Source organism: Molossus molossus, unplaced genomic scaffold, assembly GCF_014108415.1.
Source record: "Molossus molossus isolate mMolMol1 unplaced genomic scaffold, mMolMol1.p scaffold_m16_p_7, whole genome shotgun sequence".
NCBI classification, from domain to species: domain Eukaryota; kingdom Metazoa; phylum Chordata; class Mammalia; order Chiroptera; family Molossidae; genus Molossus; species Molossus molossus.
Window position 1 is genome coordinate 70770930 of NW_023425401.1, and position 25367 is coordinate 70796296.

General features: G+C 38.9%; 1 pseudogene; it reads left to right on the forward strand.

Moving 5' to 3' along the window:
- The first annotated feature begins 816 nt into the window (after nt 1-816).
- Nucleotides 817-25367, forward strand: part of LOC118619651 — a 65070-nt pseudogene continuing 40519 nt past the window's right edge.

Below are 25367 nucleotides of genomic sequence, written 5' to 3' on the forward strand. Positions count from 1 at the left end.
GTGAATATGAATGTGGATGAACAACTTTTAGAAGTGCAGAAAAATGGGGCAAAGGGTGACTCTGCTATAGACAGGGAGCAGCTGGCTACAGTGGTAAGCAGCTTATCAGGGCACTACTCCCTGCACAGCTTCCTGCAGGGCCTAAAGGTTCTGCCATTTTGGAAGATCCGCTAGGCTTCTCTGGGAGGAGGCAGTGGGGAGTGGCTGGGGCCCAGTGACTGGAGTCTACAAGTGAACCTTGCACAATCAGACCAGTGGACCCCGCTATGTCAATGCAGACCAGTACACAGTAGCAATCCTGTCAAAGCACCTACTCAGGAAAGTAGCAACCAGCAGAAGCCAAGCACCATCTCCTATAGCAGCAGCTTGATCAGAGCCTAGTATTACCCCCAGCAGCAGTAAAACCTGCTTGGGAGCCCAGCACCTTCCCCCAGAGCAGCAGTGACTAGGTGGGAGTAGAGTCCCAATCCCAATAGCAGCTGAGGCTCAAGAGCCAAGACACACTCCCAGCAGCAGAAGCTGGGGAGCAAATATCCATCCCCAGGCAGCAGCAGCACAGATTGGTAGCTGAGACCCATCCCCAGCCGGATCAGCAAAGGCTGTCAAATGCAGTGCCCCAGGCCAAGCAGTAGCAAGGTTGAGGCAGCCAACATCTGTCCCTGAAAACTGCAACATTTGAAGTGGCTCTTTACCCCCAGCAGCAGGACAGTCCAGGAGCTGATTGTTCTCAGCCCCCAACAGCAACAGAGGATTGGGAGCTGTGAGCAACCCCTGGCAATAGCAGCAGCAGTAGCAGTGCAAATAGGGAGCTGACACATGCCCCCAGCAATATCAGCAGCGATTGATTGGGATCTGAGTCTCACCAGGCAGCAGCTTATGCCAGAAGTAGACCAGCTGTACCCATGCACCCTAGAAGCACATCAGAAGAACCCACACACCCCAGAAGTGCACCCAGGCACATCAGCAATGACTATGATGACAGACCAATACCAGATGCCAGTTGTCAATCCTCGAGGACTCACAACAGGCAAGAGGTGCCACACACCAAAAGAGTCTGGGAGGCACAACAGACTTATTTGAGAAACACTGACCTGCCTACACATCACAACATCTCTCACGAGGCCTGGAACTACCAGACCACTAAAATGGTGAGACAAAGAAACACCACCCAAATAAAAGAAAAGGAGGAATCACCAGAAAAGGAATTACAGAAAATGGAAGAAAGCAATTTGTAAAATAAAGAATTCAAAGCAATGATTATAAGGGTGCTCAAACTATTTAGTGAGGACTACAAGCAACTTAATGAGAATTATAAAGAGCTCAGTGGGAACTACATCAGCAAAAAAAAAAAGAGGTAGAAGCTATGAATAAAAATCAAGAGAAAATAATGACATAGCTGATATAAAATACCACAGAAGGCCTCAACAGTAGAATAGAAGAAGCTGAAGACTGAATCAGCGAGTTAGAAGACAAGGTAAAACAAAGAAACGAACAAACAAACAAACAAACAAACAAAGCAGCAATTGGGAAAAAAAAATCATTGAAAGTAGGAGAGTTTAAGGAAGTTTTGGGACAATATTAAATGTAACAACATTTGCATCATAGGGGTACCAGAAGAAAAAATTGGAGAAAGAAATAGAGAATCTGTTTGAGGAAATGACAGAAAATTTTCCTAATTTGGTGAAGAAAAAAGTCACAGAAGTACAGGAAGCACAGAGAGACTCAAGAAAGATGAATGCAAAAAGACACACAGTTAGACACACCATAATTAAAATGGCAAATATTAAAGACAGAAACAATCTTTTCTTTTTATTAATTTGTTTTTGTTACAGATATTTCTTCTTTCTCCCGCATTGACACCCTCCTCCTATTGCCCTGCTGCATACGCAGCTTTGTTGTCTATGTTCATTGGTCATGCATACATGCATATAAATTCTGTGGTTTATCTCCCTCCTCTGAGGTTCGTCAGTCTCCGGGTCAATTTTGTTCATCAGTTTGTTTAGTTCATTATATTCCACAAATAAGCGAGATCATGTGATATTTATCTTTCTCTGCTTGACTTGTTTTGCTTAGTATAATAATCTTCAGGACCCATGTCATCTCAAAGGACAAGAGATCTTTCTCATAGCTGCATAGTATTCCATTGTGTATATGTACCACAGCTTTGGTATCCATTCATCTACTGATGGAAATTTGGGCTGTTTCCAGATCTTAGCGATTGTAAATAGTGCTGCTGCAAACATGAGAGTACATATATTCTTTCTGATTTGTGATTCAGGCTTCTTAAGGTATATTACTAGAAGTGGAATCACTGGGTCAAATGGCAATTCAATTTTTACATTTTTGAGGAAACAACATAGTGTTTTCCATAGTGGCTACACCAGTCTTCAATCCCACCAACAGTGTCCTATAATACTCTTTTCTCCACAACCTCACCAACAATTGTTGTTTGATGCTTTGTTTATGGTGGCCATTCTGACAGTTGTGAGGTAATACCTCTTTGTTGTTTTAATTTGCATCTCTCTGATGATTAGTGATGATGACCATTTCTTCATATGTCTCATGGCCATTTGTATGTCCTGTTTAGAGAGGTGTTTATTTAGCTCCTCTGCCCATTTTTTATTTGGGTTTTTGGTCTTCCTTTGGTTAAGTTTTATGAGAACTCTATATATTTTGGAAATAAACCCCTTATCTGATATATCATTGGCAATTACAGTATGCTCTCCCATACAGTAGGTTGCCTTTCCATTTTGGTGGTTGTTTCTTTTGCTGTGCATAAGCTTTTGACTTTTATGTAGTCCCATGTGTCCATTTTTTTCTTTGTTTCTGTTGACTTAGGTGATGTATCAGTGAAAATTCTGCTGCGTATGATGTCTGAAATATTTTGGCCTACATTTTTTTCTGGGATTTTATGGATTAAAGGGTAACATTTAACTCATATCTATTTGACTTTATTCTTGTGTATGGTGTAAGTTGATGGTCTAGTTTTTTATTTATTTTTTCTTGCATGTAGCTGTCCAATTATCTCAACACCATTTATTAAAGAGACTGTCTTTACTCCATTGTATGCTCTTGTCATCTTTGTCAAATATTAATCGAGCATAATGTTTTGGGTCAATTTCTGAGTTTTCTGTTTTATTTCATTGATCTATGTGCCTGTTCATGTGACAGTACCAGGCTGTTTTGATTACAGTAGCTTTGTAGTATAACCTGATATCTGGTATTGTGATCCCACCTACTTTGTCCTTCTTTTTCAAGATGTTTGTGGCTATTTGGGATCTTTTTTGGTTTCATATGAGCTTTTGAAGTTTTTGTCCTAGCTCTGTGAAGTATGTCATTGGTATTTTTATGGAGATTGCATTGCATCTATAGATTGCTTTGAGTAGTATGAATATTTTAATGATATTGATTCTTCCAATCCATGAAAAGGGTATGTACTTTCCCTTTTTTATATCTTCCTTTATTTCTTTTTTCAATGTCCTGTAGTTTTCTGCAAATAGATCCTTTACTTCTTTGGTTAAGTTTATTCCTAGGTATCTTAATTTTCTTGCTGCGATGGTAAATGAGATTGTGCTTTTAGTTTCTCTTTCTGTGAGTTCTTCATTGGTGTATAAGAATGCCATCAATTTCTTGACATTAATTTTGTATCCTGCTCCTTTGCCAAATTTATTTATTAATTCTAGTAGATTTTTTATTTAATCTTTAGGGTTTTCTATATATAATATTATGTTGTCTGTGAATAATCACAGTTTTACTTTCTTCTTTTTAATGTGGATCCCTTTTATTTTTTCTTCATATCTGATTGCTGTGGGTAAATCTTTCAGTACAGTGATACCTCGGTTCTCGAACGCCTCGGTTTTCGACCAAATCGGTATTCGACCAGGAGATTCGAGAAACTTTTGTCTCGGAATCCGAACAAATATTTGGAACTCGAACTTCCGAGATGAGCCGAGTTGAGCCGAATGGCGTTCATTCAGCCCAGCGCGCCTTGCTCGCGTCATCAGTGTGAGTGCAGAGAGAGAGTCACGCTTTGTGGAGTCACGCTTTCCTATTGGGTTTTATTGCTTCGGTTCTCGAACAATTCGGTTCTCGACCGTCCTCCTGGAACGAATTATGTTCGAGAACCGAGGTATCACTGTACTATGTTAAATAAGAGTGGTGAATGTGGGCATCCGTGTCTTGTTCCTGTTCTTAAGGAAAATGCTTTTAGTATTTGTTCATTGAGTATGATGTTGGCTGTAGGTTTTTCATATATTGTCATTTGTATGTCGAGATATGGTCACTGTACTCCTACATTGCTGAGTGTTTTTATCAGATATGGGTGCTAAATTTTGTCAAATGCTTTGTCCGCATCTATTGATATGATCATATAAATTTTATCTTTTTTTTTTTTTACGTGGTATATCACATTAATTAATTTGCAAATATTATAGCAGCCTTGCATCCCTGGGATAAATCCCACTTGGTCATGGTAAATAAATTTTTTGATGATTGCTGGATCCAATTTGCTAGTATTTTGTTAAAGATTTTGACATCTATGTTCATCAGAAATATTGGCCTGTAGCTTTCCTTCTTTCTAGTGCTTTTTTTTTTTTTGGTTTTGGAATTAGATGTATGCTGTCCTCATAAAATGAGATTGGAAGTCTTTCTTCTTTTTGAATTTTTTAGAATAGTTTAAGGAGAATGGTGCTAGTTCTTCTTTGAATGCTCGATAAAACTGTCACATGAAGCCATCTCTACCTGGGCTTTTGTTTACTAGAAGAGTCTTGATTACATCTTCAATTTTCTTTGGTATTATTGGTCTGTTCATGTTTACTACTTCCCGGTTCAGTTTTGGGAAACGATGCGTTTCTAGAAATTGGTCCATTTCACTTATATTGTCAAATTTGTTGCTGTGTAATTGTTTATAATATTTGTTAATAATCCTTTGTATTTCTATGGTATCAGTTTTCCTTCTTCTCTTTCATTTTTCATTTTGTGTATTTGGTTTCTCTCTCTTTGTTTTTTGGTGAGTCTAGCTAAGGGTCCATCAGTCTTGTTTATCTTTTCGAAAAACCAGCTCTTTCTTTTATTGATAGTTTAAATTGTTTTTTGGTGTCCATGTCATTTATTTCTGCTCTGATCTTTACTATTTTCTTTCTTTTACTTGCTCTGATGTTTGTCTTTGTTTGCTTTCTAGTTCTTTAAGTTGAGAGGTTAGATAGACTGTTAGAAATTTTTCTTGCTTCTTGAGGTAGGCCTGTAGTGCTATGAACTTTCCTATCAGAACTGCTTTTGCTGCATCCCATAGGTTTTGTGTTGTTGTGTGTTCATTTTCATTGGTGTCCAGAAGGTTTTTAATTTCTTCCTTGATCTCCATGGAACACATTCATTGTTCAATAACATGCTATGTAGCCTTCATGTTTTTAAATGTCTTTGCATGTTCTTGTTGCAATTGATTTCTAGTTTCATGCCATTTTGATATGAGAAGATGCTTGATATGATTTGAATCTTCTTGAAATTATAGAGACTTAGTTTGTGCCTTAACATGTTGTCTATCTTTGAGAATGTTCCATGTGTACTTGAGAAAAATGTGAATTCTGTAGTTTTGGAGTGTAATTCTCTGTAGATAGCTATTAAACCCATTTGATCTAATGCTTTAATTAGAGTCTCTGTTTCCTTGTTAATTTTTTGTCTAGAATATCTATCCAGTGATGTCAGCTAGGTATTGAAGACTCCTGCTATGATTGTATTACTGTTGATTTCTTCTTTGAAGTCCTCCAAAATTTTAAAAAATATGTTGGTGCTCCTAAATTGGTGTATATATGTTTACCAAGGTTACATCTTCCTGTTGGATAGATCCTTTCAATATTAGATGGTGGCCTTTTTTGTTTCTAGTTATGGCCTTCATTTTGAAATCTACTTTATCCGATATGAATATTGCTACCCCATCTTTTATTTTGCTTTTTGTTTGCTTGAAATATTTTTTTTTCATTTCTTCACTTTCAACCTATGTGAATCTTTTGTTGTGAGGTGGGTTTCTTGTAAACAACATATACGTGATTCATGCTTTCTTATTCAGTCAGCTTTATGAAAGCATTCAAACCATGCATATTTAAGATGATAATTGATATGTACTTATTTATTGCCATTTTGTTTTCGTGTGGATCTATTTTTTTTTTCTATTTCTTCTACTAATAATTGCAGTCCTTTTAACATTTCTTGCAGTGGTGATATGTGCTAATGTATTCCCTTAGCCTCTTTTTGTGTGGAAAGCTTTTTATTTGACCTATTTGAATGCTATTCTTGCTGGATAGAGTAGTCTTGGATTCAGATCCTTGTTTTCCATGACCTTGATTACCTCATGCCATTCCCTTCTGTCCTGTAGTGTTTCTGTTGGGAAGTCAACTGAAAGCCTTATGGGGTCTCCTTCGTAGGTTACCTGTTGCTTATCTCTTGCTGCATTTAGAATTCTCTCTTTGTCTTAAATTTTTGGCATTTTATTTACTCTGTGTCTTGATGTGGGCCTGTTTTGGTTCTTCTTACTTGGGGCTCTCTCTGTTTTTTGAACTTGAATACCTTATTTCTTCTCCAAGTTAGGAAAGTTTTCTATCACTATTTCTTCAAATATATTCTCTAACACTTGTCCATTTTCTTTGTCTTCGGGGACTACTATGATGCAAATGTTATTACATTCCCCGTTGTCTCACAGTTCTCTTAAGCTGTCTTCCAGTTTTCCAGTTTTATAATTGTTGTTTTCTTTATGTTTTCTGATTGATAATTTTTTCTACCCTTTCTTCTAATTCACTGATATAGTCCTCAGCTTCTTCTACTCTTCTGTTTATTCCTTCCAATGTGTTCTTAATTTCTGTTATGTCATTCCACATTTCCACTTGGTTGTTTTTTAATGTTTCTATATCTTTACTTTTGGTGCTGATGTCCTTACTCATACTGTTGAGCTTCCTGAAGATCATGGCTCTGAACTCTACCTCTGATAATTTGTTTAGCTGCATTTCATTGATCTCATCCTTGATATAGTTCTCTTGTTCTTTCATTTGAGATTTGTTTCTTTGTTTCACCATTTTGGCTATCTCAGCGGGTTTTGGAGCCTGCCAAATTTTTCCTGTGGGTGTTGATGTTCTACTCTCTGTGGGCTCCCTGTGCTGGGTTTGGATAAGTTTGGGTGGGCCCCTGTAAACACCACTGTTAAGTCTTAATATCCTGGGTAGATTTGCAAGCCCAGGAAAGGTTTATTTATCCTCTAGCTCTTTTCTGTTGTATCATAGTCTTAGTTACTCAGTTCCTTGGAATGTAGCCTTGGTGTTCTGCATAAGAGGATTTCCAGAGTGTGGGATAAATGCTGGTTATTAATAAGCCTAAATTTGCATTTCTTTGCCTCACCTGGGAAAGACTGAATCTCCGACGGGGGTGGTTGCTACATTTTCCTACAGCTTGGGGAAGGAGCACACTGGCCACTGGCCTTTGTGGCTGCAACTCAGCAAAAACTCTGAGTGCCCTCCAAATTCCAGGTGTTCCCACAGAGTTCCAGCCCTGTCTGCCCTTCCTTTGCTGTAGCCTCCAGGTGAGTGGCTGTGGCTATTTTACCACTGTGTTTTGGTTCTCTTTACTGTGGAGTGGGCTTGGTCTTTATTCCCCAAGGGCATTGCTCTCAGCTAAGACTGCTGCTGTCCATGGGCTCCCAGCCCACATCCCTCTGGCACTTCTGCAGATCCTACCAGTGTCCCTGGTTATATGGTCCTGTCCTGCTGCTTTTCTGTTGTTTTTTTCTGAGGATTTGTCTTTATTTTAGTTGTAATTCCCGTTTGGTCTCGGGAGTTGATCTTCATAGATCCTATTCACTCCACCTCTGTTTTTGACATCCTCTATGTTGATCTTGTGTGCAGCTGGGTCACACAGGTCTTCCTGGTGCCCAAGTACCCTGCAGGTCCCATGGGTAACTAGATCCCATAGTCCCTTTGTGGACCCGGTTCTATACCTCTGTTATGGGCTGCTGGGTTGCACAAGCCTCTCTGGTGCTTCAACACCCCACATGTCCTGGGGGTAATTGGATGGCACAGTTTCTGCTGGATCACATAGGCCTCTCTGGTGCTTCAGCACCCCACAGTTCTTTCCTGTAACTGGATGGCACTGTTCACACAGGCCTCTCTGGTGCCTCAGCACCCCACAGGCCTCATTACTAATTAGATCATGCAGTCCCTGTTGGTTTGCACATGCTACTCTGGTGCTTTAGCACCTTGCAGGTCCTGTGGGTAATTGGATATCACAGTCCCTGCTGGGTCACACAAGCCTCTCAGGTGCCCCTGCACCCTTCAGGTCCAGTGGGCAGGCAGCTGGTATGCACCAGTCTCTCTTGGGCTCCAGCTTCCCACTGCACTTGTGAGCTACTGGATCACCTCTGTGGAGCCCCAGGTCCTGCTGCTGGCAGCTGGGGAATGCTGATGCTCCATGGGGCTCAAGTCCTGATCAACTTTTGTTGTAGATTTTGGGGATGAGTCTCAGCTGCTGGTCTGTGCTTCTGTTGCCTGGGGATGGATGTCTGCTCGCCAGCCTCTGTTGCTGGGGCATATCTCAACTCTGATAGAGCTGCTACTATGGGGGATGGTACTGGGCTTCAGGCTGTCTGAGGCTTCTGTGACTGGCACCTTGGGAGCTCTACTACTGTGCACATGTTTGTATTGACACAGAGTGTCCACTGGTCTGATGGTGCCAGATGCGCTGGTGGGCGCAGGTTGCTGGGCCCTAGCCACTCCCACTGCCTCTTCATAGGGAAGACCCAGGATCTTCCAAAATGGTGGGACCTTCCCAAGGCACAGGGCTCCTTATTGAGGTAGACGGCTGCTCTGTCCACACCACAGGTACCTTCTTCTCCACGGCTTTGCACTGCTGGGCTTTGATCATTCACTTTACATCCACTCACTCTCTCTCACACACTCACTCACTCTCTCACAGACTCACCCTGCCTCCAGTCCTGCCTGCCACCATCTTCCCTATTCTAGCTATAATTTTTTGTTGTTGCAATGGTAAATGAGATTAATTTTTAAGATTCTCTTTCTATGTGTTTTTTATTGGTGTATAAAAATACCAATGAGCCTGGCCAGTGTGGCTCAGCAGTTGAGTGTCGACCCATGCATGAAGAGGTTGCCAGTTTGATTCCCAGTCAGGGCACATACTCAGGAAGTGAGTCTGATTCTCGGTGGAGGCCATGTAGGAGGCAACTAATCAATGTTCTCTCTAATTGATGTTTCTATTTATCTCTCACCCTCTTTCTTCCTCTCTCTCTCTAAAATCAATACAAATAAATATTAGGACAAGCCTCTGCCTCTTCCCTCCAGAATATCCACAAATTCGTAGTGTTGGTACTGTCCTGTGGGCTGAGTGGAGACTGGTGTTTGCTCCAGTCAATGTTACAACTAAAGTAAAAATTCTACTAAAATGCACCATGCAGCTTTGAGTGAAGCTTTTTGTGAAGACAATATGCACTTCAATGTCAAGGATGTGTCTTTTGGAGAGATTCCAAAATGGAGGAAGAATGAATGGAAGCTACACAGACCATCTCCCAAGACCAAACTGGAATTACAACTAAAATAAAAACAAATTGTCAGGAAGAAACAACAGGAAAGCAGCTGGAGAAGACCCATATAACCAGGGACAGAAAAAGGACCACTAAATTGAGCAGGGGCACAAGGGGGTGGATTGAGAACACATGAACAGCATTTGTCTTAGCTGTGAGCAGCTCCCTCAGGATTAAAATCTCAAACTTGTTTGACAGCAGAGAGGGCAGGGACAGAGGACTAAATTAGTTACAGCCACTTACCTAGGGCTCTGGCAAAGGAAGGGCAGACTGGACTGGAACTGTGTGAAGAGACTCAGGATTTGGAGGGCACTGGGAGTTTTGTGATGAATCACTCCCATATAGGAAAGTAGCCATCTTACTAAAAAAGCCCAGGAGCACTAGGTAGAAGCAACAACTGCTCCCTCAGGAATTTAACACCACCCAACCAGGCCAGAGAAATGCACATTGAGGCTAACGAATGGCCAGAAAGCATTTGCTCTACTTGCTTAAAATCCTCTTACCTGAACATCTGAGGGATTTATTCATTCAGTTGGGGGCTACAACCAAAAGCTCGAGTAACTGAGACTAACAGCCTCCAGGCAAAAAGCTAGAAGATAACTGAACCTTTCCTAGACTTGCAAATATACCCAAGAAAGTAAAATTTGACATTGGTGTTTGACATAGGTCCTCCCACACTCATCCAAACCCAGTAAAGTGAGCCACACCCAATAAAATACCAAAAACCACAGGGAAAATTTGGCAGGCTCTAAATCCACCGAGACAGCCAAAATAGTTAAACAAAGAGCTCTGGCCAGTTTGGCTCAGCAGTGTTGGAGCACTGGCCTGCGGACCAGAGAGTCCCAGATTTGGTTCTTGCTAGGGCCATGTACAAAAAAAAAGAAACAAACAAACAAAGGAAACAAATTCCAAATAAAATACAAGATAATTCAACAGAAGATAAATAAATGAAAGAAAATAGAGCAAAATAGCAGAGGGTGAGTTCAGAGTAATAATCATGAGGAAGCTCAACAGCATTAATAAAGATATAGAAGCACTAAAAACCAACAAATTGGAAATGAAGAATGACATAGCAGAAATGAAGAATGCATTAGAAGGTATAACCACCAGAATAGAGGAGGCTGATAATCAAATCAGTGAATTAGAAAGCAGAGTAGAAAAAATCACCAAATCAGAGAAACAAAAAAAGAAAAAAATTAAAACCTAGGGAGACAACTTAATAAACTGTGGGACTATATAAAACATAACAACATCAGCATTATAGGAGCTCCAGAAGAAGAATAAAATGAGCAAATGTTAGAGAATATATTTGAAGAAATAGTGACAGAAAACTTTTCTAACTTGGTAAAGAAAAAGGGCATACAAGTATAAGAAGCACAGAGAACCTCAAGTAATAAGAACCCAAACAAGCCGACAACAAGACACATAATACTTAAAATGTCAAAAATTAAAGACAAAGAAAGAATCCTATAGGTAGCAAGAGATAAGCAACAGGTTGCTTACAAAGGAACACCTATAAGGATATCACTGACTTCACAACAGAAACACTACAACCAAAAGGGAATGACACGATGTAATTAAGGTAATGGAAAGCAAAAATCTGAATCCAAGATGACTCTATCCAGCAAAGCTATCATTGAAACTAGAAGGTGAAATAAAAAACTTCCCAGACAAAAAAAGGGCCAAGGGAATATATTAGCACCAAACTAGAACTGCAAAAAAGGTTAAAAGGACTGCTGTAACTAGTAGAACAAATAGGAAGAGATAGATGGCAGCAGGTAGGACTGGAGGGAGGGTGAGTGTGTGAGAGAGTGAGGGAGTGTGTGAGAGAGGGTGAGTGGATGTAAAGGTGGATGACCAAAACCCAGCAGTGCAGAGCCGTGGAGCAGAAGGTACCAGTGCTGTGGACAGGAGCAGCCATCTACCTCAGTAAGCGGCCCTTCAGGGCACTTCTCCCTGTGCCTTGGGGAGATCCCACTATTTTGGAAGATCCCGGGTCTTCCCTAGGAGGAGGCAGTCGGAGCGGCTAGGGCCCAGCAACCTGCACCCACCAGCGCACCTGGCACCATTGGACCAGTGGACACTCTGTGTCAATACAAACATGTGCACAGTAGTAGAGCTCCCAAGGTGCCGGTCGCAGAAGCCTTAGAGAGCCTGAAGCCTAGCACCATCCCCCATAATTGCCAATGATAAATCAGATGATGGGTTAATTTCCAAAATATGTGGAATACTCATACAACCCAAGAAAGGGAGTCCAAATAATCCAATTAAAATATGGGCTAAGAACCTAAATAGACACCTCTGCAAACAGGACATACAAATGGCCAAGACACATACAAAAAAATGCTCAGTAACTAATATCACTGAGGTGCAAATTAGAATGACTATGAGGTATCAACTCACACCTTCCAGAGTGGTCGCCATCAACAAATCATCAAACAGCAAGTGCTGGCCATGGTGTAGAGTACACCGCTGGTAGAAATGCAGACTGGTGCAGCCACTATCGAAAACAATATGGTGTTTCATCAAAAAATTAAAAAATGAACTGCCATTTGACCCAGTGAGCCCACTTCTAGGAATATATTCTAAGAAACCTGAAACATCAATCGGAAAGAATGTATGTACCCCTATGTGCATAGCAGCACTATTTATACATGTTAAGATCTGGGAACAGCCCAAGTATTCATCAATAGATGAGTATATAAAAAAGCTGTGGTACATATACACAATGGAATACTATGCAGATATAAGAAAGATCTCTTATCCTTTGAGATGATATGGATGACCTGGAGAGTATTATGCTAAGCAAAATATCCAATCAGAGAAAAACAAATATCACATGATCTCACTTATTTGTGGAATATAATGAACAAAATAGACCCAGAGACATCAAAGTAGGGTATAGACTGACAAATCTCAGAAGAGGGACAGGCTGGGTGGCATGGAAGAGATAAACTGAAGAATTTATATGCATGTATGTGTAATCAAATAACATAGACAACAATGCAAGGGGGAAGGAGTCAGTGATACTGGGAGGAGGGTGTCAATGGGGGAAAAAGAAGAAACATTATAACAAAAATTAATTGATAAAATAGAAAATAATAATAAAATAATATAAAAAAACATCTGATGCATAAGAATTAACATATCAAGATATGTAAAAGTCCACAGAATCTAAAATACAATTAGGGAAATAAAGACTTACAAAAGAAATATGTACATTTAATATGATAATATTTTTATGTACCTTAAAGTCAATGCAAGCATCAATGTAATCCCTGTAAAAATTCAACCCCTTTGAGAAGGGCATATTAAGAGAATTCTGAAATTTACATGAAAATGAAACCACTATATATAGTCATGACAATATTTAAAATGAAAAGCTTTTATTATTGTATATCAGGACTTACATTAATTAAGGTAGTGTGGAAATGATCTAAGGATAAACCAGTAACAAATTTTACATAGGCATCCAGAAACAAATCAGCACATCTATAGGTAATTAATTTATAACATGAAACACCTGAAGAGCAGTAGGAAAAACAAAGTCTGTATAAAATGCTCTTCAATCAGTTAGACATCTACTTAGAATAAAGTAAAATTTTACCTTTTGCTTATACCATGCACAATTATCCACTCTTCATGGATAGATAGTATATCTAAATGTGTAGCCTCTATAGAATATAAAATAGAAAAATGAATATTTTCATGATGTGGGGGTACAGGTGAGAAGAAAATGAGTTCTTTGAAAAAAATGTAAAAATTACCAAACATGAGGGAAAAATACAGTTAAAAGAGTATAGTGGGTTAAACAGTGTTTCTCCAAATTTATGCCACTTGGAACCTGTAAATTGAGGCCCTCAGGATGGGATGATCTTTGATTAGGGTGGGCCATGAGTCCCGTGACAGAGTCATTATGGGAGATAGTAAAAAAAGAAACAGAGACACAGAGGAGACAATTATGTGAAGAAACAGTGACACAAGGGATTCAATATTGAACTGTGACTGTAAGTAGAGGAATGGCAAAGGACACCTGAAGCCACCAGAAGTTAGGAGAGAGGCATGGAATAGATACTACTCTCTCAGAACCTTCAGAAGGAACTCACCCTGACAAAAATGTAAATATAAAGGGTTTGTTTTCCAGATGGATAAAAAACTGCTAAAAATCAATAAAAAATACATGAATTCAACAGAAAAGTGGGCAATAAAATTAAACATACTTCACAAAAGATGATATCAAATGGCTAAAAAACCTATAAAAATGTTTTCAACTTCATTAGTCATAAGATAAGTGAAAATTAAAACTTTAATAAGATAAATCTATATACTTACCAAATAGCTAAGATTAAAATGTATTTTAAAAAATATTTTATTTATTAATTAGTTTTTGTTACAGTTGTTTCTTATTTTTCCCCCATTGACAACCTCCTCCCCTTACCCCCTCACCCTATCCCCAATTTTGTTGTCTATGTTCAATGGTCATGCATACATGCATGTAAGTTCTGTGGTTTATTTCTTCCCCCACAAACCACCCTCTTCTGAAGCTTGTCAGTCTGTACCCCACCCACCTCTATGTCTCTGGGTTAATTTTGTTCAGCAGTTTGTTTAGTTCAATATATTCCACAAATAAGTGAAATCATGTGATAATTTGTCTTTCTCTGCTTGGCTTGTTTCGCTTAGCATAATACTCTCCAGGTCCTTCCATGCCATCTCAAAGGATAAGAGAACATTCTTTCTTATAGCTTTGTAGTATTCCATTGTGCACATGTACCACAGGTATTTTTAAACTAGATTGTTCTTTTTTCTTTAATGGATTACTCATTTTCTCATTGATTTGTAATTCCTTTAAATATTATGAATCATTCTATCATATGGGTGACAGAAGCATTTGCGTAGTTCACCTCATTATTTATATTATGTATTTATGCTCAAACTATAAAATTTTGGTTAAATGAGGAAATGTAGTGGACCAAGAAGGCTTGTCAAGATATTTTTCCCAGTTTTTAGAAAATAATGCTTTTTAGGAAAAAAATTAATGTTCACATTTCTAATTATAAGAGTACTATTTGTGACACATTGCTTGTTTTATTAATTTGACTGTTGTTGAGTGTAAGTCACTTCTGAGAGCCAAAGAAAAAAAGAAGTGTGACTCCCCAGTAATGGCGTTGGCAGTATATTCTCTCAACATTTCTTGAGAGACAGAATGTGCTATTTAGAATACATAAAATCAACATTGTCACAGACAGGCCTTATATTCAGAGAAAGCTGTAAAATATAGATGGTATTGAGGCATGGTGAGAAAAGATGTCACATGGATCTTCTCCCAAATCTCCGTTTCAGTCTACATAGTCTTCTCTTTTTACACATTGTGTGTGTGTGTGTGTGTAGAAAACATGGAATTCCATCTACTTTAATAGTCTGTAGCTAGAGAAGTATTAAGTTGAGTATAAAGTAAAATCATATAGAAGAAAAATATTGAATAAGAGGAAGTAGTCTGTAGTGAATGTTATTTCAATCTTTCAGTAGGGTTTTCAAAATAGCCCCGAACCAACAGGTATTGACATTCAGTAACCTTAAGCTACTTTACTTTATACTTTCTGGCAATAAATAAACATATGAAGAATACATCATTATTATTCCTACTTTTAAAGGAGGAAAACTGAGACAAAGAGATCAAAATATATCTAAATACATGTAAGCCACCCTTACTGGGAATAATGAGAAAAATAAGAAACTGGTTGGCAAGACTATAGAAGATGATAAAGTATGGAAAACTTGAGTGGAGTTTTTGTGCTGGGATAAAACTTAAATTTAGGAGTATTCATATACATTTGCAAAAGCTTGGCAGTGTGCACTTAGGGGTTACACCTCTGGAACTAATGGTTTATAACAATAAGTTATAGAATTATACAAATAAAAGAGAAAAATAAGTTTTATTATTTATAATCTGTATAGTTGGTAACAAAGAAGACTTGAGTAAAAAAGCAGCCCTTTTCTGCTGGGCTAAAAGATTTGTATAGGAAATTTGAGAGAAGTTAGGAAAGAGCTGAATTACTATCCATAAAAGTGAGGAGAATAACTATTTTGGTTTCCAAGGCAATCTGGGTGTGAGAAAGTGAGGAACAAAAAAAATAAAAGAAGAGTCAATGAGAAGGGGCAAAGCTCTAGTGGCAGATGACCAAAAATAATTTTAACAATAGAGACCAAAAGATGGCTGCAGAGTAACTGTAGGCTCATGCCCTTGCTTTCAGCCAGAGACTGAATTTACAGTTAAAATACTGTGCAATAAACTTGAAAAAAACAAGAGAAGTGTAGCTGATTGTGTTGTAACATGTCAGCGATGTAATCAAAGATGAACAGCTGAATTGTAAAGTAGCACTTTATTTACCAGCGGGCTGCGGGTGGGCATAGTCTCCCCAAATCAACAACCCTGATTGTTTTTGCTTGTCCATTTTTCAAGACAGAAGCCACATTCTCTTTTTGGCTCCCCCTCAGGGAACCGGTACAATAGTGGGTGCAATAGAGGTTGTTACAAAAGCCAAGATAAGCATTAGGCATTGGGCTCATGATTTTCAGTTCCTGATACTCAGAAATTGCAAGATACATCTTGTTATGTAGGTAAACCATAACCTTAGGCAAAGTTCCTTTACTTCCAGGGGTAATCAACCTATTATTGAAAAAAAACCGAAGAAGGTCCATTGCCAATAAAAAAATGGAGTCACTTAGTCACCTTAGTCAAGGGGCCCAGCTCAGGGCCCAGCTCAATTGGACATATATCTAAGAAATAAAGTAGAGACTAATAAGAGGAGAGTTGTGGAAACAGGGTGCCCTTCTGAAGCAGGTGTTTGGCTGAAAGGCCCAACAATATCAACTGCAAAGTTCCCTGCCCTTGGGAGTGTTTGGTGTCACTACATGCAGGGATCCCAAACCTGGACTAGCAAAGACTGGGAAAAGAGCTTTCATAGCATCTGGCAGAGGGAAACAGTGAAAGATCACTCCTGTTGTCAGCAGCCCCAGCCTGCCTGCCTGCCTGACTACTGGATAGGCTGTGCTGTGGTCAGGTCCAAAAGAGGAGCCAGTGGGCTGCGCCCAGCAGTAACTTTGAGAGACCCTCTACTTTTTTTTTTTTATTATTATTTTATTTTATCCTCACCCGAGGACATTTTTCCATTTTTTGTTCAGATAGAGCGGGAGGGAGAGAGAGGAAGAGAGAGAGAGAGAGAAACATCGACATGAAGGGACACATCTAGTGGCTGCCACCCACACGACCAACCAGGGCCGGGGACAAACTGCAACCAAGGTACATGCCCTTAGTGGGAACCAAACCCGGAGAGACCCTCTACTTTTATGAGAAGCATTGTGCAGAGCCCCAGTGAGTGACTAAATTGTTTGGTTTTTTTTTGGAAAAGGAAAGAATTCTCCCACCTCAGGTGCAGGTTTAAAACTCCTCCCTCACCTGTGGAGCCTCGTGGACTGCTCCATCTTGAGGGGTTAGCAGCACAGCAAGGAGGAGCAGAACAGGGATTTTTGGCCCACATTGTGGAGAGTTGAGAGCACAAGCAGAGCTGAGAAACTTGGCCCACTCTTTGCTGAGACCAGCCACATAGAGAGATCTTAGTCCTGTGCAGAGCTGATTTTGTAACCCCTCCTGCCTGGACCTGTAACTTGAGGATACCGGTTCTGTCCAGAGCTGGTATTTTGGCACTGCATCCCCCAGAAGGTCTTCTATCAGAGAGATAGAGAAAAAAATGAGCAATGGGCTTTGTGACTGTATTGTGGGAAGGCTGATCTGAGCTACCTGTGAGTTTGGCCAGCCAGTTCCAGGAAGGAGAGGTAGAGACCTTCTCCTCCTGAAGGCTGGGAACACTACCTTCAATAGGAGACTGTTTGGCTCAGTTCTGTGAAGTCCCAGAGAACCCCACTGGGCATAGTTCTGTTATGAAAAGGAGAGTGGCTAAGAGCAGGACAGTCTAATAGTGAGATCTCTAGAGGCTATTATCTGGGACCAAGAAGTGATTAGCCCCCCTTTGCAGGCTGGGCCAGAAACATTCTTAATCTGAGATTCTTCATCAATCGCACTGAGATGAGGGAAGCTGAAATTGCTCCTGCATAGAAGACTGTAGGCTGTACTCAACATAAACTTGCAGCAGGACACCTTAGGGGGAACTAGAGTTGAAGTCTTTAGTAGAAACTGAGGAGTTTGGCTTTGAATCAAAGACTAATTTTTCCTCATTGAGTATCTGACTTTGTAATTTCTAAGCAGGGGGCCCAACAGCACTAGCTAGGCTGACATGAGTTCACCCTAGTCTCTTCAGAAGGCACTGAAGGAAGACCAGGCAACCTCAGTGGGGAGACAGAGAACCTAATAGGTGGAGACAGACCTCAGGGAGCCTCAGACCAACACAGATCTATCCCCACACCTACGCTAAAATAAGTTGATCCACTTACACAGATTGGTCCCTCTTATGAACACACATGTCTAGGAGATGCAGACACAAACAATGAACAGAGTGGTCTAACTATACACAGGCAGTCCAAGGTTGTTACATACATCTGAAATTGACCTGCATCTGAAACCCACCCAAAGTAATCCAAAAGGACACAGAACCATTACAACCACACCAGAGCTCAACCCAACTAGACAAATAAATGGAATACCCAAAGATGGATCCCAATAGGCCCCAGATCCTGCTGGTAACAACCCTGCTTTAGGTGGGCATCCCCTACACAGCATCTTATACATGGTGACAAAGGTTTAAGTCTATAAACACCCGGCTTGAAGGGTTAATGATTGTGCCACTAAGCCCATAAATACACCTTGAGACTGTACCTGAACAGCAAATTGCACACCATGGTTGGGATTGGGCCTCATAGTCAACTAGCCTGAGGGTGGATCTCAACCACAAAAAAAAGCCATCAGCAATCTAGACCCAAATACAAAAGCAGGGTCCAAACAACCCACATAAGAAAAATTCATAGAGCACCCAGCTTCGGGGATCAAGGAGACTGCACCCCTGGGAGCTACAGGACACCTACAACAGAAGGCCAACCACAGAGAGTAGGAGCCATAGCAGTCCTGTCTAAAACACAGAAACAAACAAAGAGACAGACAAAATGGGGAGACAAAGAAACTGGTCCCAAATGAAAAACAGGAGGAAACTTCAGAAAAGAACTTAATGAAATAGAAGCAAGCAATTTATCAGAGAGAATTCAAAGTAATGGTTATAAGGATGCTCAAGGAACTTAGAGCAACAACATCATAAAGAAGGATATGGAAACCATAAAAAATAATTAGGTAGAAATGAAGAATGCCATATCTAAAATACAGAATATGATGGGAAGAATGGCCAGTCGACTGGACAAGGTAGGGGATTGAATCAATGAATTAGAAGACAAAACAGAAAAAAAAAATTCAATCAGAAGAGCAAAAAGACTAATTAAAAAGGAGGAGGAGCCCTGGCCAGTTTAGCTCAACAGTTAGAGCGTCAGCCTGTGGTCCAGAGAGACCTTGGATCAGTTACTGCTAAGGGCGCGTACCTTGGTTGCAGTTTGTCCCTGGCCCTGGTTGGTCATATGGGTGGCAGCCACTCGATGTGTCTCTTTATGTCAATGTTTCTCTCTCTCTCTCTTCCTCTCTTTCCCTCCTACTCTATCTGAACAAAAAATGGAAAAATGTCTTCGGGTGAGGATAAAAAAAAAGGAGGAGGAGCTCTGGCCGGTATCACTCAGTGGTTAGAGCATCAGCCCTTAGACTGAAGGGTCGCAGATTTGATACCTGGCCCTAGTGGGGGTCATGCCAGAGGCAATCAATCAATGTCTCTCTCTCTCTCTCTCCCCCTCTTTTTCTGTTTCTCTCTCTTCCTCTTTATCTCTCTTTCTCTCTTTCCTTCTTCCTCCCTCCCACTCTATCTAAAAATCAATGGAAAAATATTCTTGGGTAAGGATTAACAAAAAAATAAAGTAAATAAGTAAACAGCATGATGATAGTTTAAGGGAACTTTGGGATAATATGAAACATAACAACATCCACATCACAGGAGTACCAGAAGAAGAGAATGAACAAGAGACAGAGAACCTGTTTGACAAAATGACAGAAAATTTCCCTAGCCTGGTGAAGAAACAAACTTACAAGTCCAGGAAACTAAAAGAGTCCCAAACAAGATAAACACAAACAGACACACACAAGACATATTAAAATTAAGGTAGCCAAGATTAAATACAAAGAGAGAAACTTAAAAGCAGCAAGAGAGAAATAATCAGTTACCTATAAGGGAGGACCCAGAAGGCTGTCAGCTGATCTCTCAACAGAAACACTTTCGGCCAGAAGGGACTGTGATAAAATATTCGAAGTAATAAAAAGTAAGAACCTTCAATCAAGACTGCTCTATTCAGCAAAGCTATCATTTAAAATTGAAGGTGAGCCCTGGCTGGTTAGTCTCAGTGTTTAGAGCATCAGCCTGAGGACCAGAGAGTTCTTGTTAAGGGCATGTGCCTCAGTTGCAGTTCATCCCAGGCCCTGCTTGGGGTCGTGTGCGTGGCAACCAGTTGATGTGTTTCTCTCACATTGGTGTTTTCCTCTCTCTCTTTCTCCCTCTCTCCCTCCCACTATATTTGACAATAAATGCAAAAATGTCCTCAGATGAGGATTAAAAAAAAAAAAGAAGAAGGTGAAATAAAGAGCATTGTAGACAAAAGAAGACTAAAGGAGTTCATTACCACCAAACTAGCATTGCAAGAAATACTAAAGAAACTGCTTTAAGATGAAGAAATAGAGAGGAACACAGCATTAACAAATGGCAATAAATTCATATCTAACTATAATAACCTTAAATGTAAATGTATTAAGTGCTCCAATCAAAAAATCAAAAAATGACCCATATATGTACTGTCTACTTGAGACCAACCTCAGAAAAATTGATATACATGGGCTGAAAGTGAAGGGATAGAAAAAATATTCCATGCAAATGGGAAAAAAAAAAAATAAGCATGGGTAGGAATCCTTATATCTGACCAAAGAGATTTCAAAACAAAAGCCATAATAAGAGACAAAGAAGGTTACTACATTATTATAAAAGGATATAACTCTTAAAAACATATATGCATCCAACATAAGAGCACCTAAATATGTAAAAAACAAATTGGTCTTTTATGGAGAGATTGATAGCAATACAGTCATAGTAGGAAATTTCAACACCTCACTGCCATCAATGAATAGATCTTCCAGACAAAATATCAAGAAAAAAACAGCAACTTAATTTTTTAATACTTGATTCATTAGTATTTTTTTTATTACAGATGTTCTTTTTTTTTTCCCTCTTTGACACTACCCACCCTGATCTCACCCTCAACCCCTGCTTTTTCTTTACTGTTTTCTCTGTCCATTGGTTGTGCATATATGAATATAAGTTTATATCTTCCTGTCCCCAACCCCCCTTCCCTCTGAGGTTTGTCAGTCAGTTTTCTACTTTTATGTCTCTGGATCCAATTTGTTCAACAGTTTATTTTGTACATTATAATCTACAAATATGTGAGATCATGTGATATTTTCCATTCTCTAATTGGCTTATTTGGCTTAGCATAATATTCTCCAGGTCTTTCCATGTCCTCTCAAATGGTAAAAGATCTTTCTTTCTTCCAGCTGAGTAGTATTCCATTGTGCAAATGTACCACAACTTTTTTATTCATTCATCTACTGATGAACACTTGGGCTGTTTCCAGATCTCAGCTATTATAAATAGTGCTGCTATAAATATAGGGGTATGCACATTCTTTCTGATTGGTGTTTTAGGCTTCTTAAGAAATATTCTGAGAAGTGGGATCACTGGGTCAAATGGCAGCTTCATTTCTTATTTTTTTGAGGAAATATTGTATTGTTTTCCATAGTGGCTGCACCAGTCTGCATTCCCACCAGCAGTGTACTAGAGTCCCCTTTCCTCCACATCATCATCAGTACTTGTTGTTTGATGATTTGTTGATAACAGCTGTTCTGGCAGGTGTGAGGTGATACTACTAATAGGTGTATTTCTCTGATGATTAGTGATGTTTGGCATTTTTTTCACAAGTTTCTTGGCCATTTCTATATCCTGTTTGGAGAAATGTCTATTTAGGTCTTCTGCCCATTTTTTAAATTGGATTTTTCCTTTTCTTTTTGTTGAGTTGTATGAGTACTTTATATATTTTGGAAATTAACTCCTTATCTGATGTAACATTGGTAAATGTGTTCTCCCATACAGTGAGTTTCCTTTTTATTTTGATGCTGGTTTCTTTTGCTCTGCAGAAGATTTTTAGTTTGATGTGGTCTCGCTTATTAATTTTTTCTTTGTTTCTTTTGTCCTAAGCGACATAGCGGAGAAAATTCTACTATATGAGATGTCTGAGATTTTGCTGCTTACATTTTCTTCTAAAATTTTTATGATTTTATGAGTCACATTTAAGTCTTTTATCCATTTTTAGTTTATTATTGTGCATGATGTAAGTTGGTGGACTAGTTTCACTTTTTTTTTTTGCATGTAGCTGTCCAATTTTGCTAGCACCATTTCTTGAAGAGACGGTCTTTACTCCATTGTATGCTCTTGCCACCTTTGTCAAATATTAATTGAGCTAATGTCTTGGGTCAATTTCTGGGTTCTCTGTTCTCTTTTATTGATTTATATGCCTGTTTTTCTGCCACTACCAGGTTTTTTTGGTTACAATGAGTTTGTAGTATAACCTGTACTATAGGGTCCAGAGTTGTGATCCATCCAAGTTTGTTCTTCTTTTTCCAGATTGCTTTGGCTATTTGGGGTCTTTTTGGTTCCATATAAATTTTTGGAGTATTTTCTCTACATCTGTAAACTATACCTTGGTATTTTATTAGGGATTGCATTGAATCTATAGATTGGTAGTATGGACATGTTTATGGTGTTGATTTTTTCAATCCATGAACATAGTATGTGCTTCCACTTTTAAAAAAATGTCTTTATTGATTATTTAGAGAAATATATAGGGAGAGAGAGAAAGAACATTGATAGCTGCTTCCTGAATGACCCCTACTGGAGAGCAAGCCAACAACTTGGGCAGGTGCTCTGGTCAGAAATCAAACCTGCATCTCTCAGTCTATGGGATGATGTTCAATCTACTGAGCCACAACAGGCAGGCATATAGTTGAAGATTTTTATAAAAATATTTTTTTATTAATTTTAGAGAGAGAGGAAGGGAGAGGAGAGAGAGAGAGAGAGAGAGAGAGAGAGAGAGAGAGAGAGAGAGATAAAACAATAATGAGAGAGAACATTGATTGGCCACCTCCTGCATGCCCCCCACTGGGGATCGGGCATGTGCCCTGATTAGGAATTGAACTGGCAACCTCTTGGTGCATGGGTCAATCCTCAATCAGCAAGCCACACTAGCCAGACTACGTGCAGATTTTATATGTTTCTGTATTTATGTTTTCAAGTTACTGTAGTTTTCTAAGAACAGGTCTTTCACCTCCTTGGTTACATTTATTCCTAGGTATCTTAAACATTTTGTTGCAATGGTAAATGGGATTGCTTTTTTAGTTTCTCTTTTTGTGTATTCATTATTGGTGTATAAAAATGTCAACTATTTCTGGATGTTGACTTTGTATCCTGCTACTTATTATTAAATCTATTATGTTTTTGGTTATCTTCAGGGCTTTCTATATACACTATCTTGTCATCTGTGAATAATGACAGTTTAACTTCCTCATTCCCAGTTTGAATGCTTTTTATTTTTATTTTTTTCCAGTTTCTGTGGCTAAAACTTCCAGTACTTTGTTGAATAAAACTGGCAAAAGTAAATATGCCTGTCTTGTTCCTGTTCTTCAGGAAAATGCTTTTAGTTTGTGCCCATTGAATATAATGTTCGCAGTAGGTTTCTTCTATATGTCCTTTATTATGTTGAGGTATGATCCTTCTATTCTGACTTTGCTGAGTGTTTTTAACAAAAAACAGGTGCTGGATTTTTTCAAAAGTTTTCTTTTTTTTTTAGCACCTATTGATATGATCATATAATTTTCATCTTTTATTTTCTTTATATGGTATATCACATTTATTGATTTGAAAATATTGTACCAGACTTCAATCTCTGGGATGAATTCAACTTGGTCATAGTGTATAATTTTTTTAATATATTGCTGGATTTGATTTGCTAAGATTTTTGTTGAGGATATTGGTGTCTATATTCATCAGGAATACTGCCCTGCAATTTTCTTTCTTTGTGGTGTCCTTATATGATTTTGAGATTAAGATTATGCTGGTATCATAAAAAGAACTTGGAAATCTTTCTTCCTCTTGAAAATTTTAGAATACTTTGAAGAGGATACATGTTAGTTCTTCTTTGACTGTTTGGAAAAAATTTCCTGTAAAGCCATCAAGACCTGGGCTTTTGTTCACTGGGAGTTTATTGATTACTGCTTCTATTTCCATAATTGTTATTGGTTTGTTCAGGTTTTTGATTCATCCCAGTTGAGTTTTTGTAGACTGTATGATTCTCAAAATTTATTCATTTCACCTAGGTTGTCAAGTTTGCAAGCATATTATTGTTCATAATATTTTGTTATAATCCTTTGTATTTCTGTGGTGTCAGTTGTTACTTCACCTTTTGAGTTTCTGATTTTATTAATTTGGGTCTTCTCTCTTTGTTTCTCAGTGAATCTGGCTAAATGGTTGACCAATCTTGTTTATCTTTTCAAAAAAATAGCTCTTGGTTTCGATGACCTTTTGCTTTTTTTTTTTTTTTTAATCTCTATGTAATTTATTTCCATTCTGGTGTTTATTATTTCTTTCCTTCTATGAATTCTGAAGTTTCTTTCTTTCTTTTTCTAAATATTTTAGTTGGATGGGTAGTTGGTGTGTTTGAACTTTTTAAATTTTTTTTTTATTAATTAATATATGTTACAGATGTTTCTCCTTCCCCCCCCACTGATTCCCCCCTCCCCCTCCCTCCCTGCCCTGTCTGTAGTTTTGTTGACCATATCCATTGTTCATGCATACATGCATATAAGTTCTGTGGTTTATCTCTCCCCCCCACCCCCTCTTCTGAGGATATTCAGTCTGTACCCTACTTCCATGTCTCTGGGACTACCCCATTCCTCACACTGTTATGTTCATTATATTCCACAAATAAGTGAGATCATATGATATTTGTCTTTCTCTGTTTGGCTTGTTTCACTTAGGATGATACTTCCCAGGTCCCTCCATGTAGTCTCAAAGGATAAGAGATCTTTCTTTCTTACAGCTGCCTAGTACTCCATTGTGTATATGTACCACAGATTTTTATCCATTTGTCTACTGACGGACACTCGGGCTGTTTCCAGATCTTAGCTATTATAAATAGTACTGCTACAAACATGGTGGTACATATATTCTTTCTGATTGGTGTTTCAGGCTTCTTAGAATATATTTCTAGAAGTGGGATCACTGGGTCAAATGGAAGTACAATTTTTAATTTTTTGACGTAACACCATATTGTTTTCCATAGTGGCTGCACCAGTCTGCATTTCCACCAGGAGTGTACTAGAGTCCTCTTTTCTCCACACCCCTGCCAACACTTGTTGTTTGATGATTTGTTGATGGTGGCCCTTCTGAGAGGTGTGAGGTGATACCCCATTGTTGTTTTAATTTGCATCTCTCTGATGATTAGTGATGTTGAGCATTTTTTCATATGTCTCTTAGCCATTTGTATGTCCTGTTTAGAGAGGTGTCTATTTAGTTCCTCTGCCCATTTTTTAATTGGGTTCTCTGTCTTGCTTTTGTTGAGCTGTATAAGCACTCTACATGTAAGAAATTAACCCCTTAAC